The sequence below is a fragment of the Tyto alba genome, unplaced genomic scaffold (assembly GCF_018691265.1).
Source record: "Tyto alba isolate M040663 unplaced genomic scaffold, T.alba_DEE_v4.0 Super-Scaffold_40, whole genome shotgun sequence".
Lineage (NCBI taxonomy): Eukaryota > Metazoa > Chordata > Aves > Strigiformes > Tytonidae > Tyto > Tyto alba.
Genome location: NW_024881316.1, coordinates 28,563,449 through 28,580,018, shown reverse-complemented (window position 1 = coordinate 28,580,018; position 16,570 = coordinate 28,563,449). Strand labels below are relative to the sequence as shown.

At 37.2% G+C, this 16,570-nt stretch overlaps 1 protein-coding gene across 9 annotated transcripts in view; it reads left to right on the top strand.

Moving 5' to 3' along the window:
• DLGAP2 (DLG associated protein 2) overlaps positions 1–16,570 on the top strand; it is a 477,131-nt gene that overhangs the window by 130,791 nt on the left and 329,770 nt on the right. For 4 of the 9 annotated variants that reach the window (XM_033009921.2, XM_033009919.2, XM_033009917.2 and 1 more), the window contains exon 1: positions 11,765–11,937. The exons of the other annotated variants lie outside the window; for them this stretch is intronic. The gene's annotated coding sequence lies outside the window, so the exon portion shown is untranslated. Of the gene's footprint in view, positions 1–11,764; positions 11,938–16,570 lie in introns of those variants that run through there. 9 annotated transcript variants of the gene reach the window in all.

Below are 16,570 nucleotides of genomic sequence, written 5' to 3'. Positions count from 1 at the left end.
GCTTTACTTGGAATGATTTCTAAAGCATAATTCATAGCTTTACAGGTAATTTGATCCCTAATTTGGATTAATTCAATCTGAACAAGGTCTGTATTTGTTTTAAATATTATTCCATTATAAATTATCTTGTTTATGGATTAAGATACTCTGCCATATCTTGTAATGCTGTATCTGAACCCCTATATGAAGCCATATTTAGGGCTGACTACTTGGTTCCCAAGAAACTGGGGCTGTGAATTTTCATTGTACTGGGTATATGTGTTCCTAAACGAAAGAAAATGTGTTTCTGTGCCAACCAGCTTGTAACATATTTTAGGTAGCATGATGTGACATACTTAATAGTTAGTATACAGAGGTCACTTTATTTTTTTGGCATTTCTCCCAGGAAAGAAGACAGGAGCACAAGTAAGTAGGCAAGAGTAACAGAAAACAGCTTAAAAGTCAGAGTAGCACTCTACCAATAAATATCAGACTTTTGGTATACTCTCCTTCCACAGTTACCCAGCTTTTATAAGGTCTCACTAAACTGCTATTCTGTTTTTGCTGAAACCTGGACACAAGTGCATTTAGTAAGACTTCATCAAAAGGAAAACCTTTTTCACATTCTCATTTGTATTGAAAAATTTAGAGCAGAGAATTGTTCAATACCATTCATATCATTTTCTATGACTTACATAGATATTGATGACTTCTGTTGAAGGCATAAAGTAGTTACCTTGTGACATGTTTGTCCTTGAAGACTGGAGATTTCAGGCAGTGGATTATACTGTTTTAAAACAAGTCCTTTGTACTTCTAGAAAGTACTTTCCTCCTTCTTTAATATACCTAGCTGCTGTACATGGAAATTATGCATGAAAAATTGACCATTGCTGATTTGTTGTTTCATGTGACATTCAATGCATTGGCTAAAGTCAGTTATTCTGAAAACGAGAGATTACAGGAAAAGCTTTGTTTTTCAGGTGGATTAAGAAAGTAATGGTATAACAAACAGTATTTTTAGTTCTTACAGGTTGGAAATCTGATCTGAATATACCCTACCAACTAAAAAGTCAGTATCAAGTGAAATTTACATACCTACCTTTTAAGAAAGTATTTGTGATTTTGGGAAAACTCCATCTGTGACTTTTGGGGGTGTTGAGTACTTGGTGCTGGCAGTGCTAGGAGAGATTGTGTGGAATTGGGTGTTCAGGGGTCTCTATATCTTGCTGAAGGTTTCCAGTATTCTACTTTCATGTCCTGTTCCCAGTGAGCGCTATGCCCTTCCTGAAAAAGGGGAAAAAGGTTCTCAGTGAAACCTTCTCAGAGGACGTCACTGAGGGTATGAAGAGTAGTATTAAGAATTTTCACATAAAGGGATCATCAGCAAAATCAAATCCAGTGAATACGAAGGGAAATATCTGAACTGATAAAAAGTGCATTGATCTACCTCTGTCAGATATGTCACCTGGTGACTAAAGGCAATTAGCTGTAAGGAGGTATTGAGGTGAAAAGAGGAAGAAAAGGTTACTTAGATGTAGGAGGCGTGGCGATGGTGGTTCAGTCTGGTTTTCAAAATAACAGGCCATTGTAGGGAGCAAAATCACCTGGCATGCTGGGAAGAATTTAAGTAGAAAGCTACCTGCAGTTAAAGAAAAAAAAGTAAGATGTTTTTTAGTGACTGCCAAGGACACAGCCACTGGACACTTTTTCAAAGAACAGTTTTATGATATACCAAATGACAGTGAATTCAGGAAATATTATAAGCTCTAGACAGTTTGACATTTATGGAAGAATACTGAAAGGAATAATCATGCTGATTACTATAAGATAAAGCAAAACAAGAACAAAAAATTATTTTTACATATAGCTATTTCTTATTACAAGAGACAGTGAATCTAATCAGGGAAGAAAAACTTTTAATTTTCTTAGACGTGGGAAGATTTACAATAATACAAAGTGTATTCATCTGAATTAGGCTTGCTAAATCCCCAGCCAGTACTTCTTGTCTGGCATCCTATACAGCATTTGGGATTTCAGCTTTGTACTGGCCAAGAGCAGAGCTGTTCCGCACGCGCTGCTGAAGCTGGGGTCTAATGAAGCATTTCCAACGCAAGGTTTCTACTGCAATAATTGCCCTTATACACAGATGTATAATAATATGCCTCAGCTAAGAGTCTAAACTTAAAAAGATAAAAGCAACACAGCTAAAAGGCTTATAAACCAAAGAGGGGGTTTTTTTTGCCTTTTTTTTTTTTTGGTCTGAATGATTTTGGTGCATTTGGTGAATTTTAATGCTTATGGAAATGAAAGATTTTATTGGAGGCAAAGCAAGTGTAGGCAGTAACCATAGTGACTTCTACACATATCAGCTTTGCCAGTGTGCTTCAGTTCTAGTCTGCAAAATTCTAGTTATCAAACATTTGTGGGTTCTTATTGGGCAATCATGATTAAGGGCTGATGCAGGGGGGTTATTGTCCTTTCATAAAAGACTAGAATCACAGGAACACAACAGTGTTTTGCCAAGTTTCTCACTGAGGTCAAATCTAAATTACAAAAGCATCAAAGGTTGCCACTGTGAATATTAATGTTATTGTTGATGCTTTTCCTTTGCACGCTGGCAGGGTTAAATAATCTGACAGTGATACCCGCATTTTTGTCATATCATTCTTTGGCCCTCAGCCATACTTAAAGAAGAGCCACTTGACAGATGTACTGTAATATGCTTTTCTGAGCTACTGCTAGATTTTGCTTCTTCTTCCTCACCACTGTTAATAAGTAGTCTTGCACACATTGTCTTTCTACAAGAAACATGAAACTTAATAGAAATAATCTACTGAAAAAAATATTTCTACTATTTTGTTTCCTATGTCAGAAATAACTTCACTATTTTTAGTAGTCATGCTAAACAGTTCTTTCACTGCACATTTTAACTGCCACAGCTTATGCTAGAAGCCTCTGGATTTATTCAAGCTTAAAAAAAATTAATTAAAGTTTTAGTTCATGTCAACTTGGGAACTTTCTTTTGGGATGGGAGCAAGGTTCTCCAAAATGAAAATGTACGCTGATGAAGCAGAAGATCTAAGTGCTGTTATGTGAAATTATTGTTTATTTGAGTATTGAATATTGCAACATTGAGTATTGTATATAATTGCATTAAAGTATTCTGGGGTTTCTTTCATTACAAAAATGCAGTTTACCTATCCCATGTTGTGAATATTTTTTTTTCCTCCAAAAAAGGAAGCATTAGATGTAATTCAATTAGTTTCTGAAATAAAAGGCAGAGTCGCTAATAAAATAGGCCCCATAAAGATCAGAACAAATCAACATACATTATTGATTATTTTAATGTGTGTAAATACATGGAGCTGTTTACCTTTATTACTTTAAGTTAACAAGTAGGATTGAAGAGAATTTTTATCAAAATGTATTTTTAATGCATATTGTGACATCCAGTGTACCACATTTCCTTCCATTACCACTGTACTATGTTTTTATATCTAGCTCAGATTTGGCACTGGGGAAAAGTAATTTAAGTACTGTAGGTTTTTCCACCTTTGAAAAACTCTCCAGTGATACACAAATACTTTAGATTTTGACTTTTCAAATTTGTAGGGGACAAAACCAGTATGTTGTCAAGCTGTTTCACATATTCGGTATGAAGCAGGGTCTCAGAAAACAAGCTCTTCAAGAGGGTTTTGTACAACAGATATTAAGAAGTGGTCCTTGCTTTGAAGACACCTCAACTTATTTAAACAGAACAAAAAGTCTTTGTTTTCTTGATTCTATTTCAAGTGAATGTACCAAGGCATGGTTGTCTGTCTGAACTCAGTTTTCTTGAGATTTGTTATTCTGAGATGCTCAAAAACAGCAACGAAAAATACTGAGCCGTACATTTTTTTCCTAAGAGCTAAATCATTCCATCTCACTTAACTAATGTATTGATTGACTTTATCGAGTCCATAATAGTTCTGAGTTTATGCGCTGTGATGCCTGGAAATGGATTAGTGCCAGTGCCTATGATGAGATATGGCCAGAAGACAACTGTTTTGTCTTATGGCAACATTTGAGGTTACAGAACTTGATTTTGTTTCGTCTTCAGAACAAAGTTTGTCATCTCAGATCACTGTGTATCAGCTAGAACAAGGACCTGAACATGATATCAAACCCCACAACAAGTTTCAGCTTGAAAAGATCCAAATTCCAGTACTCCAGCTCTTTCGGTGCAGCACACATTTAATACTGAGCTTACATAGTAGGCATATTTGCATACTGGAGGCACAAAGCATAGATTAAGTGAAGCAGAATTTTGTTTACACACTGGACAATCAAGATTACCTGTTGTTATTATTAGTAAATAGCCAAGAAATGTTAATGAGAACTTGTGGGCTGTCTACTTCTCCTGGCTGTGGCTTGGAGACAGTGCTGCCACTTGGAGCCTCGCATGTGTGAGGTGCCTCCTTTGGGCTCACCAGTCCCTGAGAAAGCCTTCGAGCTGTCTGCAGCTGCTGACACACGTCTCTCTCCCTGCTTCTCCAAAATCTTGTTTATCTGCTTTTGTTTTTTCTGATGCTTTCTCCTTGGTTTCTTACACAAAGCCAAATCTGAAAGTCATAGTCTTCATATTTCGTGGGCCAAAACCTTGGATCCTTGTTTATTCTTCAAGCAGAAGTTCAGCTTGTATTATAAGTGCGTCATAGAATCATAGAATGGTTTAGGTTGGAAGGGACCTTAAAGATCTAATTCCAACCCCTTTGGCACAAGCAGGGACACCTTCCACTAGACCAGGTTGCTCAAAGCCCCATCCAACTTGGCCTTGAACAGTTCCAGGGAGGGGGAAGCCACAGCTGCTCTGGGCAACCTGTGCCAGTGTTTCACCATCCTGACAGTAAAGAACTTCTTCCTTATATCTAATCTAAATGTCCCCTCTTTCAGTTTAAAACTGTTACCCCTCATCCTATCCCTACACTCCCTGGTAAAGAGTCCCTCACCATCTTTCCTGTAGGCCCCCTTTAAGTACTGGGAGGCCACTGTAAGGTCTCCCTGGAGCCTCCTATTCTCCAGGCTGAATATCCCCAACTCTCTCAGCCCATTTCCAGAAGGGAGGTGCTCCAGCCCTCTGATCATCTTCATGGTCTCCTCTGGACCTGCTTGAGGAAGGTCCATGTCTTTCTTACGTTGAGGACTGCAGAGCTGGACACAGCACTGCAGGTTGGGTCTCACAAGAGCATAAATAGTAGCAAGCTTTTTTCAGTACAGCTCTCACATATGTATAAAAGATGTTTTGTCTGTAGTTGAATCCCCTTACACGTAGGAACAAACTATTCTTGCTTATTTATAGTGCTCTGTCCAAACATGCAAGCATTTATGCCATGCATTTAAGATTTAAAACCTCAAACCAAGGCATTCCAATCTTTGCCATTGCTTTCTTCACATTTCATTGTTTTCATTCATGGGCACTGAAGTAAAATGTGAAGACTGAGGTTCTAGCTTCAAAGAAAATGAATGTTTTCCCTCCTTATACACAGCTGACATTAACATGTCATAAGTCTGCATTCTTGTCCCAGTGTTTTTCTCTAAAGTGCTTCTACTGATCACATTTACAAACTGCCAATATAATTGTACTATCTGAAGATGAACAAGGTTTTTCAGCTTCTCAAAGGAGAAGAGATTCCTTGATGTGAGATTTAGCCAGAATCTGGTCATCCTTTGGTCATCCTCAAGTCCTTCCTCTTCATTATGTTTTTTCCATAGTTTCTAGAATGATTACACAGAGTTGCATCTTCAGTTTTGTCATAAAGTCTACCGGTCATCTTTCAAAAACACCAGGAACGTGTAAAATCCAAAACCAGATAGCAAAAGATTGCCTCACATCATTTTTTGTCTGTTTGAATTTCAAAAATTGGGAAGGAGAAGAGGAAGGGGAATGGGAATTCAAGGCAAGGAACACAGGTTTTCAGGTGAAAGAAATGAGTTTGTCATAGGACACAGATCAGAAAACAATAAGATAGAAAGGTAGAAGCCTGTCATTTATCACAAGTCACTGGTAACTATTTTTACTCAAAACAGGAAGTCTACAGTGATTTTCTCAGACCAATGTTTTCTGAGTTAGTGTTAACTGTAAAAAATATTTGCAAGTTTGGTAAAAATAATGCCCTTGTTACAAAGTTCATTAAAATTTAACAGTGCAAAGTTGAGACACTTCTTAACAGCTGTAAACTTACATATCTCTACCGGGAGACCAGGTGTTTACTGTGTATTTTTCTTTTCCAATAATCATTTTGAGATACCAAGTTCTTGGGTATATTCTGAAAATGCTACTTCAAAGAAAAGGCTGGAAGTTCTGAAAAGAAAGAAAGAGTAGGCTAGTAAGTCCTCTGGAGATGTTGGTAAGTCTAAATTAAGTCCTCTGGAGATGTTGGTAAGAAGGAAAAAGTGAACTTTTTGAAGCAGTCTCAATGAATCATAGAATTCTTACCAGGTTTGAAGGGACCTCAAAGATCATCTAGTCCAAACTTTCTTAGCAAAAGTATGGTCTAGAAAAGTTGTCCCAGCACCCTGTCCAGCTGAATCTTAAATGTGTCCAATGTTGGGGACATTTGTCTTTAAAAGAAGGCATTAATGGTACATTTTTTTGTCTTATTATTGGTATATGGTCTTTCAGGATTGTCTTTCTCTTTGTTGTTATTACTGCCATTCTTCAACACTTGTATCGAAGGGTAGCTGGAAGTTTTTGCAGTCTTGGTCCAAATGAGCAAGGGAATGTTGTTCACAAAGCTGTCCTGCTCACAGATGCATCTTTCACCTTGGTAATATCAGAATATAAAGTATTTCTGTCATCTGAACCTGCAAGAATCCTCTTTTTTAATGTCATAGGTTTATGACTGTACCATAGCTTTGCTGGTCAATGTTAGGACCATTTAATAGCTTTGATCTTCAATGAATAAAACTATGTCCATAAATCACCTGTCTGCCAATGGGAATGTTTTGTCACAATAGCTATAATTTATAGAGAACCCTGATCTGAAATGCTCTAAGAATAAGATTTATAGGTGACAAGGATGAAGCCTGCCAGCCATCTGACCTTTGGCTCTTTCTAACAGGCATCCTAGAGTATCGAGGTCTATGGTAGAAGAGAGTATTTAGTTACTGCTTATATGAAACAGTATTTTGCACAAATTTCTGGGCCATAAATGTTTCAGCATAGCTCCCTTTCAAAGCAGCAGGGAGTTCCACTGAAAAAAGAATGACTTGGTAAAATGCACTGTTTCAGAGGCAGAATAACATCATATGGAACTTTTTATCCCTTTCTTCCTGTCTCCCAAACAATGGTGATTTATTTAGGAGGGTTGCCAGATGCAAACCATCATTGTCCCTTATCAATCAACAATTGGGCTAATCAGGCTTTAAAAAACAAAGCAAATCCTCCTTAAAAATTTTAAACATTTCTGCTCTCAATTATGTTAATTTTGATATGGAAATTAAAATTATGTGTTTTCCTATCAGAACATGTCACTTTTTATTTAGTAGATTTTTTTTTTATACCTGTATTCCTAATGGAGTGTGAAATTAAAATGAACATTCATGTTTTCTTTGGGATACCAGCATTGCAGCTGGTGGTATAGAAATAAATTTATGAACATCACTTTTTCCTGATTGTTTTAGCCATTAAATAATAATTTATTGTGATTATTATTCTTAAGAATTTATTTAAGTATGATATTGGCAATAGATATTTCTAGCTTTTTGTTGGGTAATAGGATTTTGACAAGTAATTAAAAACTGCAGATTATTCTTCATCATCATTATTATATTATGACAAATTACATTTGGCCTTACAAGGCTGAAATCCCCCTTTGGAGTTTTCCATGGCCTTGTTGAAAAGCAATAGTGATGAATCTCAGAGGTATTTAAGGAAGAGTCTTTGCTTAAGTACAACAATGTAACGCATCTTGAAGTAATATCTGTCCGATGTGTCCTATCAGTTAGGTTCAGCTCCTCAAGAGATTTTAGACACAAGTAGACCTGGCTAAAAGAAGGAGGATGCACTTTTAGCCCTTAGAATTCCTGATCCTCGCTACAAACATTAGAAATGGTAGCAGACTGAAATTTCCATGTCCAAGACTCTTCCTTAATTTTGTTTGTTTGCTGTAGGAATGAGTGGACGCACAAGTTCTTATAAGGTTTTCATTGTCTTAGTGTGCATGGTCCTTGTTAATCAACACACACAAGGGCTGTTGAATCACACAATTTACAGTAACTGTTTTCCTACTCTGTTTCTCAAAAAGAATGACATGTAAGAATTCACTTTTTATTTGTACTGTTTGGTTTGGTTGTTTGCCATTTATAAGGAAAAAATTGCAATTTGTTTTAGTATAATTTTTTTTTGGTTTTGTGTTTCCCCACTAATTAATGTAAGTTACAGTCACACTTACTGGACATGGCAATGTTTCTTGCTGCTCCAGTCAGCAGACGAGTTCACTTAACCAAAAGATTTCCTTCCATCTCTAATTTAAAGAAACTACCTACTAAAATATCAGTAGGTGTCTTAGAAGGTAGCATCTTTCTGTCTCCTACCTGTCAGAATGGAGTTTCAGTAGTCCATCGGTGTTTTACGGTTTCAATTCTAATTAGTGGAAAGTCTAGACGTTTTAAAGAAGATCCAGTCTGCTTATTTTCTGCCCTGGAATTTGCAGATTTATAGACTGGCCCTAATGCCTGGAGAAATTTAGTTTCCAAGTGTGCTAGAAAAAATAAGCCCAATAAAAGGAAGACCAGTAGGAATTTCAAAGGTGTTCTAAGGACATTTAAACTTATTTGTTAGGATATCAGGTGTTTTTTTATGATCCCAGAAGTAAAGCAAAGACATTAGGAGGGTTAGTATTTTTTGTCGTGTGGTCTGCACTTTTGACAGATGTCCACTGTTTGCTTACTTAACATTAGATGTTGTGGCTTCTGATAGTCTCTCCTGGATAAAATAGAAGAGCTTTCCTTTCACTGGAGTGACTTGTCCTTTCAGTACAATGCTTCAGGCCATTCCTGAGATAGTAATATCATTGGGGCACTTTCTCACAGTATCTCCTTACACAAATAGGAACCATTTGGGAATGATGGTCCATTCTCTTTAGCACTATCTCTTAGAAAACCTAGAGGTCTTCAAGCAAAGATCAGAACCGTCAGGGCATCTTCCGCTGGACCATGTTTAACATGCTCCTCTGCATGGGAAAGCTGTGCTCTAAGCTCATCACTGTGTTCTTGGTAAGCTCAAAACTAGGTTAAGGAAGAGTGGTGACATCCTTTGGCTCAGCTGCTAAAAAATATATTGTTTTAAGTAAATGCACGTTTTCCTACAATGTCCTGGAACAGCCTTAAAAGTCTTTGTACATTACCAAGAAAATGTGACATTTGGCATTTCCCAAGGCAGGATTGAATTTGATGGAGAAGTGATGAATATTCTTTTTAGCTATTTTCCACCTTTTTTTTTTTTCCTCATTCCCATTTCGTCATCTTTCATCTAGCCAAGAGAGAAACTTCTGGACCATCAATCCGAGTTACACTCACACACGCTTCCACTTTCTGTTTCTTGTGTTATCTTTATCTTTTGTCATGGAAACACACGGAAAATATTTATGCCATCTGGACACACAGAGTATATGCTTTTCTACTTCCACCCAGTACTGAAATGAAGAGGTTATGATCCCCAGGGTCAAAGCTATGCTTATGTCTTTGCCCAGACAGCATGTCTAGGGAGATCACCTAGTGTTACCTTGAAGATGAGCACAGGAGGGAGGAAGGGAGGGAGAAAACACCTGCTTGTGTCTAGATGGCTATTCAGTGCTCTGAAATAGTTTTCTCCATTGTTTTCAATCTCTGAGGACAGAGTTGTTCTCTTTAGGGTGCTTTTAGAAAACCCATTGACTTTTCTGCTTTGACAGCACTGCTACATCTTGAAGCCATGGATGCTGTGCTCAAATTTTGCTTTCACCCTGTCTAGACCTGATATGAGTCACTGTGGTAGTAGTCAACTCTAAAAGAGTTGCTTTTATTATTAACATTTACACTGCTTGTGTTTGAGACCCTCTCTGTGTGTAATACAGTAATTAGTAAAGTGTGGTCTCTGCCCTAAAGATACTATGAAGTAAATGCAAGGTATAACAAGGGATGTCTACAATGGAGGGGCTGGATTTTGAAAAGTGGACTCTGTTGTGATTGAACCACATCAGAGGAAATGTATATAAAGTCCTCTTGGGTTTTGTGCTTTTAAGCTTTAAAGTTTTCTACTCCAAAACCCCAGCTTGATTGGCATTCTGGTGAGCATTGTCCAAACAGTAATGTGGATGGATCCTAATGTTATGCCTTTCTGTCTGTGTATTAAGAAGTTGTTTAGATGCAGCTCAGTCTGTTCAAAGCAGGAGTATGTAGACTAAGATTTGTGAAAATTCTGTTGAAAAATGCCCTCAGGTAATTTTTTTGAAACTGGGGACCTTCTTTTGAAGTTCTTACCAACTTCTGCCAGGAAAAATACTAAATACAAAGTTTTCAAGCAATTTGCTTTAGCCACTAGGCACAACCGAGTCCCTTGGGGAAAGGTGGGGAAGCAAGTGAACCCTGTATCACCTTTAACTCTCTTCAAATCTCTATGTGTTGAAGCAGGCAGATGAAAACTAAATTCAGCTAACTGTGAGTATCATAACATTTCCCAAATATGTATATTTAATTGAATGATCTTTTTCTTAAGAAAACACTGATTTGAGAAACAAAACCTATGTAGCTACAGCTTGAAGCAAATCAGTCTAGCAGACTGGATTTCAAACAGTCTAAGGATATTTTATTACAGAGTTCATATTCCAAGCTACTGTGACAAGCGGTTGCTAATTCTAAAAATACTCACCAGGAGTGGGCTAAATTGTACATCATTGAAGCACTGGTCCTTTTTGCTGTCAATGTATATTTTGCATTTGCAAGGAAAGAGGATATACAGTCTTTATTATTTGTTAAAAAGAAACTGACATCTACACTTCTTAACTGAGAGTGATTTTGTTCATACCTGCCAGTATACTTGTGAGTTCAGAAGGCATTTGAAAAGGTGCCACTGATATGTAGTTATGTTTTATTTTCTTTTACTGTCTCTCCAGGATTTTTTTTTTCTTTCCAGTTTTCGGTGTTGGTGGGTTTTTTTTTGTTTGGTTGGTTGGTTGGTTGGTTTTTTTTGTTGTTGTTTTTTTCTTTTTTTTTTTTTTTAATGAGCTCCACCAGACAGGTTTAATACTTCTCTTCATTTTCAGCCTTTTAGATGATTATGCAGGATTCATGATATCACATCAGCAGAAGCTGCTGTAGATTGATGGGACCCCATCAAGCACCCTGCCCACTCAATATTATAAAGAATTGTGTCGTCAGTGGTCATGACGTTTGGTAGGAAGTTGCCCATTTATGGATACTAGAGCAAATGATATCATCACAATAGGTGGCTCCTGTCTAAATAGGATCATTTGTGAAATGAGATTACAGGCATTTATCTGGGAAACAGGAGACAGAGGCACCTGCTTTATGTAACTGATATCCTGGGGAATTATTGTGTACAATAATCAAGAAAAATCTTCATTTCTAATTCTATTATGTGGGAAAATAAACCCTCTTTTTTCTGCCTGCATAAAACAAACCCCACTTCCACATGGAATAAGCTCCAGACCATGTTTTCTATTATGCTTGAATATATGGGACATGCATTGCAATCCTATGCTTGCCACACTGCTGCAGTATACTTGTTTTGCAGAGCTCTGTAGCAGGCTAGTCAAAGCTGTGACTAACCAGACCCTTGGATACATACTCTAATATCTGGCCTTTATTTTTTACAATGAATTTGATTTGTTCATTGATCGTATATTTTTTCTGATTTGTGAGAAGCTTCATGCTCTGTGTTTGGATGCTGACTGCAATACAGCCATAGTCTTTGAAACGGTAAGTCAAAGATGACTCATTTCTTACTCTCGTGCCTTCAATTTATACTTTCTACAACACCATCTCATCAGGTAGAAAATTATGTGTTAATTAAGGTTGAAGTAGTTAATTTTCAACAGATGCTCTTCCCTTCCCTCCCCCCAGTACTTTGCACCATGGGGTTTTTTTCCTCCTCATGAAAGCAATAGATTTGAACTGTCTTTAAGTAAAATGCTTTTCCTCTGTTGTTTTTAACAATATTGCCAAAATTTTTTCCTATCCTTTAATTTCAACAATAAAAAAGAATAGATCACACATACAGATTTGGAACTTAACATGTGATGCTAGAATACGTTAAGTTCAGTTCAATATTAACCTTTATTACAGCGAACACAATTGGAAAGGCAAGAATTTTGGGGGGGAGTTATACTTCAGATAAAGTAGAAGGCTTTCAGTTTTCATTTGAGTATTAATACAGTCAGATACATCCATTTACAAGAGCCTTTATTTTATGTGAAAGCAGCAGAGAGAAAATGCCTTACAAAAAGACAGTTCTCTTTGTAATGCAGCGTGCAGAAGATTCAGTAGTACCCCTTATCAAGTGCACTACATGAGGTAAGAGCAAAAAGCCCCACATATTTGCTGCACAGTGATAGGAACCATTACATTATAGAAATATTGCTAACAAAAAAGCTATCGAACAGAAATATTCTTTAAACAGCTTTAAAAAAGTGCTGTGATCACACACATAGTATGCACTCTTTCGGATAGCTAACATTAACTGTACAATAAGGGTTAAGATTTGCTAGAAGAATTTTTTAGAGAAACCTACATTTTAGCAGAGTTCTAGAGGATTACTGGGTTACTGGGTCTCCTTTAGTAAGATTCATTCAATTCTGGTTTTAGAATTGGCAACTTTGCAGCAAGTGAACAGTGTTCAGATGGCTTGAAATATTTGGATATGAGAAGTGTTCTCTGTATGTATTTTTTCCCTCCCATGTCTTAAACTTTTCAACAGTAAAGATCTTGGGTTTTTTTCCCAGTATTATCCCTTCTAGTTTTGGATATGCCTATAAAAAAAAAAAATCAATAATTTTGTAATTGCCAGTATAGGTTTCTGATGTTCAAGTAAAATAGCTTGGTCCTTAAAAGTTTATGCAGGAACAAAGCCAAAAAGGAAAAAAAGTGAAGTGTGTATGAAATAAAAGCAAAGGTACAGGCTGGCTGTCATCAATTCACAAGTTGTAATTACTGTTGCTTTTTCACTTCTGTGGAGAAGTTTGAAGGTTTGATTTCTGTAGTACCAATGTTATTATTTTACAGGCATGCATTAATATCAGCTCTTGCATTTGCTCATAATTAGTTCATGGATCCATATCTGTCATGTTTCCCTGTCATTTGAGACAGCCTACATCCTTTTTATTTAGCAACAAGTGATCAACGTGATCATGTAGTGCCCAGAGCAGTCCATTTTAAAATATATCTTCTGAAATGTGAAAACAGTCAAACAATATTTACTAACTGTTTAAAATCTGTGTGGTTAGCAAAGCTGGTGACTACTGGCATCCTTTTTTTGAAAGAAACATGATATTTTTAAATGCTAGAAGGCAGGTGAAGGTACTTCAGCACATAAGCATATTAAACAGCAGCACTCTGCCTGACATTATCCTTTGCTTTTGCAAAAACGCCACAGAATAAAGGCTATTTGGGTCTAATAATTACATAATTAGATCTGCTTAATATGTTTCATGGAAGTTATTTCACTGTAAATGCCTCTTAAAGTGATCTAGAAAAATTAAGAGATTTCCACAGATTTCATTTATGCATCTTAAGCAAAAGCTGAAGGAAAGTGACATATACTGAATGTAGAGACCAAATTACATGCTCTGTAATTCAGGCATGCAACTGTCATGTAGCTTAGCTGATCAAATTTCAAATATTGAACGGTTTTCAGGGTGCATCTTTTAGAGAACAAACATAAAGAAATGATTGTGTAGTCACTACTTTTTGTAGTTCAGCTACTATTTTGAAATTTTTACTTTCAAAAAAATTACATTAATAATTTTCTACCAGTTTTGCACCTCTCTTATAATTTCCCATTAAAGGAAAGCAGATTTGGCAGGAGCTTTTCAAAAATAATAAAATAATTAAAAATTAATAAGAAAGATAATCAACATAATTGGGGTAATAAGCGTGCTGATGGGCATATAAATGAAAGCTTTCCATCCTTTGTGTTTAAAACAGTATATACAGTTCTTAAATGAATTTAACAAATATAGAGGAGGAATGACCATAGCACAGAGGATAAAGTGTTCTAATTTTGCTTTATCTAGTAAGTTTTTAAATTATATATCCAGGGGTCATACAACTCTGTATCATAGATTATGTCAAATTATTTATGTTCCATAAGTTTTCCCTATTATTTGTTACATTCTATTTTTGTAAATATGTTAGAAATCACAGTCATATATTTCTGAAAACTTTTTGAGCCATTTACTCGGAATTCTTGTTCTTAGATACATAATTTTATGCTCTTAGCTTCCTCATTGCAAGAAGTTTATATAGTTAATAATTTGATTCTATTTTTGAGGAGAAAGGCTTGAATTTGAGCTGGAGCACATCAGGGAAAATCACAAATAACTGGGCTTCTGTACATTGAAGTTTCATGAGTGTAGTGTAGACCAGATTTCATGAGTGTAGACCAGATGTCTCTGATGTGAATATAAAGAGAGTTAAATATGCACACAAAGGAAAGAACCACATTTCCATGATTCCTAGTTGCTATTCAAAAATAAAATCCTGAGAAATTATTCTGGAGTAGAAAGGAAAATTATATGGCTTTTTACACTCATTTTAAAAAGAAGTTCTGTTCACTGATAACAATTTGGTATAGCACAGGGTCTATGAGTGCCAGCTTCATTTTCTTTGAATACCACAGGCAGTACATTTTTTCTTTTTATATATACTTCAAAAAATCTGTCCAAGGTCAGTGCAAAGGGCTAGAGTATGTATGAAACCACACATTCTTGACTGGAGACCCCATGGCTAAATCAAATTGAATTGCTTTTAGTTTCATATTGTGTAATATAAAATATTCATGCCTGCAACAATGAAAGACTTGCATGAATTGGTCCAATACGAATTATATTCGTCACATATTTTAATTGTCTTTGACAGACGTGCTTGCAAAATTGAAATTGAAGCCTGAAAATCATACAGGACAGTGTGAATGCCAGTAAAGCATACAGAAAGCAGCAAAGTAGTTCTGCTTAGCAAGCTGTTAATTCCTCTTAGCGGTACATTACCAAGGTACAAATAGGGCAGCAAGTCTGTTACCGTCAGGCAACCTGCACAGTAGAGCATTTAGTGATACACAGAGAAAACCAGATAGTAGTTCATAGATTTCTTTTACTGAAGGGGAGTGAAACTGCATCATAGTCGGTATTAACATGGAACAATGTGCAATTAATAAATGCTACTGCAGCATTTGTGGTAGCAATAATTACTTCCAGTATCAAAGTCAAAGATTTAAAGGTGTCCATTGCCCATAAAAGAAAGCAAGAAAGAGATCCAAAGCAGAAAATCACTAAAGGATCATGCATTTCCATGCAATTCCTGAGAAAGGCATTCTTTGTTACCAGGTTCAAGTTTTAGCTGATCTGTATAGTACCGTGTTGCGAAAACAGTCGTGTCGTCTGTCCTCCCAGTTCTTAACCACTCTGTCTTTCGACAGGAGAGCAACAACATCCTTTATAAATTTCAGTTCATTTTCTAGGTGACCTGTCATCATCAAATCCTTGGTATCTAGGGCTTGAACATGCTTCTACTGGCAAAACAGTTACTGGCTGAACTGGGATCATGATAAGGGCAACCCACCATTTAATAACACAGACCAGAAAATATCAGGCTGCTTTTTCACTTGTCAGATCCAGGTACGGTTTCTGCTGGGAGAAAAACCTCATGGCAGTTCACGAAGAGGAAGAGCTCTTCCAGACCTCATGTGCTTTACCTGGGGAGAGAGGAGGGGCGAGGGCAGGCCAGGCACATTGAGATAAATATTCCCGTAACCCAGTGTGAAGGGTGGCATAGCTGGTGAGCGTGTGGCCGGGGGGAGCTGGCGTACGGTGCTCCTCCGGCTGTGCAGCCGGGGAGCAGTGTGCCGGCCCCTCGCGCCCCTGCTGCCAGGACCCCGGTGGGGTCCTGTGCTTTGAATGCGGAGGATCAAAGAGGGAAACAGGAGTTGGTGATCAGATGTTAATTCAGCACGCAGCCACGGTAACTCCCTCACTGTGGCTCCTCTACCTGACGACAAGGAAACCCAAACAGTGGTAGTTCATCTCCTGTGGAAATTTTGCCGCGGGGTGGGAAGGGGCAGTGAGCTTGGCATTGCTTTGAAGAGTTCCCCCAGTTCAGATTTCTTGTTTCTGAGGGAATCGTGCTTTTCCTGTTAGGTGCTTGTTCTTAGAAAGCCCTTCTTTGTGCTGGCTCTCTCCTTTTAGAGACGAGACCTGGGTTAAACACCCCCAAGCCTCCCTCACTGTTCACATCAGCTGCATAGATAGGAGAGGGCACAGAATTAGTGGACTATTCTATAAATTTCTCCATAGGTGATTTTTTAATCCCAGTTTTCTCCATGCATTTTTAGTCCTACAAA